Here is a 3,835-nt window from a genome sequence, read left to right as displayed (position 1 = left end):
CAGAGTGCACATAGATGCCAAGCCTGCGGCTGGCAAGAGGGACCTCTTTAGACTCAAATACAGAAGTGTCTCACCTCTACCTCTTTCCACTCCTCTCCGCTGCCCCCTCCCCCCGAGGCAGGCACCAGCCACTGCCTCTTACCAGGTCCGCCGTGCCTGGCATTCCTCTGTAGGAAGGACAGCTCCAGGTCGTTGGCCAGGCAAGTCCAGGCTGCAGACATTTCAAGAAAAGAAACTTTACAAAGTGAACCCCAAAGAGAAGGTGTCCCAGAATCTCTAGTCATGTCCATTACCTTCACCCAAAGATTGAGAATTTCTCCTCCACACTGTTAAAACAGGTTGGTCTCAGAAAATCATTCATTCACAGAGTGCGTGAGCCGCCCAGTATGTGCCAGATACCATGCAAGGCCTTTCATTTCTGGTGCTTATTTCATCCAGGCCACACCACAATCCCAAGGTGGGCACAATTTATTGTCTACATTTTACCAAACAGAAAACCAGGATCTGAAAGGTGACATCACCAAAAACCAGCTCAGTCCCACAAACGCGTATTAAATAGGTGCTCCAGGCACGGGCACACGTGTTTGGGATCCATGGCGAAAGTATGCGTGGCTTCCTAACGCATGTAAACTAGCTTGGGGGTTCAGCGAAGGCTTCCCAAAAGTGGCGAGCCAGGATGTGAACCCAAGCCCGGTGGCCTCGCGCCCTTTCCCCTATGCCGCACTGTATGATCTATTTCTCGACAGGGAGGAAATCTCAGGGCGCAGATTATACTTGACAAAAAATGGTCAGCGTCAGGCAAAAAGGTCATCATGAAAACCCACTTGACAGAGCGTCACTCAAAATTATGCCCCACTAACGAGCTGGGACTCTGGGAAACACCATCAAGGAGACCAGCTTTCTCCCACAGCCTTGACCTCAGGAAGGCAGCCCTTTCTCACTGTCCCGCAGGTGCACTTTGGGAGCTGAAGCTACTCTCTGCACGAACTCCAGAACCCCAAATCCCATCACACCATCTTCCCTCCCAGGCCCACGTACAGACACCCCCTTACACCCCGCTGTCTTTCCTGCTTTCAGCTTTCCAGCCAATGTTAATGGCCACTTTTTGCAGCCTCAATCTGTTTATCAAATAGTCTGATCTAATTTCTCCGCTCTTCATCTCTGCCTCTGGGACCACTCCCAGAATCCACGCAGCTAGAAGCCCTCCCCACATCCTGGCCGCCCCCTCTGATATTGGCTGGGCCTGTCACATAACTCTCAGTCAGTGCGCACATTATCCCAGCCAGGGGCTACCATGCCACCCGTATCCTTGAGTTAACTCATCGTGAAGTCACTTCACCACCAAACGCATTTCTGGTTTCCCCTGCCTCGGAGTAGGCACCCCTCTCCTCCCACGTCAGCTAAGCCCGCCACCCACAGCACACACTCTCCATACAGAAGGAGAGGAAGTGGTTCTCCAAACACAGACGGCTCAGGAGTGGGTCCTCACCACTCTGGAGACTTATAGGCTATTTCCTGTCTTTTCTCTTCCTCTGCACACCTCTCGACACACACACGATGCCCATGCCTGCCACAAGGACACAGCTGTTTAGACAGAGGCACTGTGCTTTAACAAAATGGAAGCCAGAGCTTCCGCGAGGCTCCCCCTCCACCAAGCACAGACACCAGCCCTTGGCCACCTGCCCAAGATGCTGTGATCCTCTCCAGATCCTGCCCCTGGGTCCTCCAGGAAAGGAGAGCCTGACAAACTGATAGCAGCCACAGGCCACCCCACATCCCCTTTCCCAGCCTAGAAAACTCCATCCAAAGCAGGCAGGGCCTTTTAACAAACAATTAGCTTGAATTTTTCATTAGCTGCAGCTTCCTGCCTCTACCCATTTCACATCGCCAGACTATGTATAGCTGGGGAGGCCCCAGCCATCAGAGGAGAGCCCAGAGGACGTACCGGGTGAGGCTCCCGTGAACCCACCTCTGAAGTGAGCCTGTTATAAATCCGATCCATTTCCTCTGTGTAGCCCACGTGTGGCCTGCTTCAGACAGGCGTTTCCGAGCACACTAGCAAAGCCCGCTGGGTGAACTTCTGCTCCTTCCTTATGATGAGGATGACGATGACAAGGACAACAAAGATGACAGTGATAAAGAGAGGTAGCTGTCTTCCCTCTGTACATTTCCTTGTCGGCCGTGCGTTTCCATGTTCGGACCCTCGTTTTAGCGTCCTATCAACCCCGTGAGACCATTGCGATCTTTGTTACCAGCTTCCGGTTTACTGCAGAGGAAACCAAGCTTCGGGGGTAAGTGGCTTCATCCAAGGACACAAAACAGGGGAGTGGCTGAGGCCGGCCTTGGGGCAGTCTCAGAATGGGGAGACCGATTCGTTTCCCTTTTATCTCTGGGGCCCTAGGCCTGGGAAGCATTGTCTAGATGAGGGGATGGGTGGATGTTTGAGGACTGCTACTCACGCCAATCTTTTTGGAGATGTTTAAGAGCAGGAAGAGGAGAGAGAAAAGACCCTTCCCAGTTCCCAAAACATATGCAGACAGGGAGGGAGGAGCCCATGGCACACACCCTAAGAAGTCCACATTCTGGCCTCCGGCTCCAGCTGCCCGTACCACTGCCAAGGATGCCCACTGGATGTCAGGAAGACAGGGCTCCCCAGGTGGCGTACCTGTCCCTTTAGATGCGCAAGAAGGCGGAGCTCTCTGGGAGGAGGAAGAAGGGCCTCTCCAGCCCTGATAAGAAGCCTGAGAAAGACGTCTGCCCACCACTCCCCACAGCCTCAAGACAGGGCCACCCCCTTGCTACCCACCTATCAGCACTGCCTTGTGCCCTGATTTGGCCCCCTGTCACCTCTGGGCCCAGGGTAGGAGCAGAAGATGAGCTGGTCATTTTTAGATTGATCTAGTTGCTCCATGGCACCTAGTGGATGGTCAATAAATGACCGTTGATGAATGAATGAATAAACGAATGAATGAATGAATGAATGAATGAGGGTCATAGAGGCGGCTAAAGCATGGCCTCCCGCCCTCGACCACACGCCCTCCTCCTGCATCCACCTCGACATTACTCCTAAACGAATGAATGAATGAATGAATGAATGAATGAAGGTCATAGAGGCGGCTAAAGCATGGCCTCCCACCCTCGACCACACACCCTCCTCCTACATCCACCTCGACATTACTCTAGGGCTGGCCCCGGGTGGCTGCACCCCTGCCACGTCTCCCCAGGACCAGCTAGACCACGTAGTCTGTAGAGGACGTACAGGTCTACAGACGGCATGGGGGTCCGCGGAGGGCGTGGTCAAGCATAACGTCCCCACCAGAGACAGCAGGGCCAGCTGGGTCAATGTCTCTGGACAGTCCCCCAATCTCCCCAAGGCTGGGGCTGGGTCCTCTCCTGCCAGGGTGTGGTCGAGAGCTTCTGGAAAAGGATGAAGCTTCTGTGAATGGATGAAGCTCCCACCTTGGGAGTCTCTGCTGGGCCATGTCGGCCCCTTAAACCCGTGAAATATTTACAGCCAGCCAAGCGGAGGAAGGGAGGAGAAGCTAGAACGTGAATTATTGACAGCTTCGCTTTCATCTGGGCCTAGGCCGCTTGGCCAAGCAGAGACCCAGGGGAGCCCAAGGCAGTCTGTGGGCATTAAGCAGAGTTCGTTCTTGAAGAAGCCAAGGGTAGAGGCTCCTGGCTGTCAGAGGGGCCAGACGCAGCCTGAGCAATGTAGCCTGTCCTAGCCCCTCGAGGTGCCCTGAGCTGGTGAGGGGGTGGTGAGCAGGTGATTGGTAGGGAGCCCAGCAGCTCCAGACGCCACTTCACCAAGCCCAGCCAAGCCGCCCTCTCT

The sequence above is a fragment of the Pteropus alecto genome, unplaced genomic scaffold (genome assembly GCF_000325575.1).
Source record: "Pteropus alecto unplaced genomic scaffold, ASM32557v1 scaffold106, whole genome shotgun sequence".
Taxonomy (NCBI): domain Eukaryota; kingdom Metazoa; phylum Chordata; class Mammalia; order Chiroptera; family Pteropodidae; genus Pteropus; species Pteropus alecto.
Note: the sequence above shows the minus strand (reverse complement) of the source record.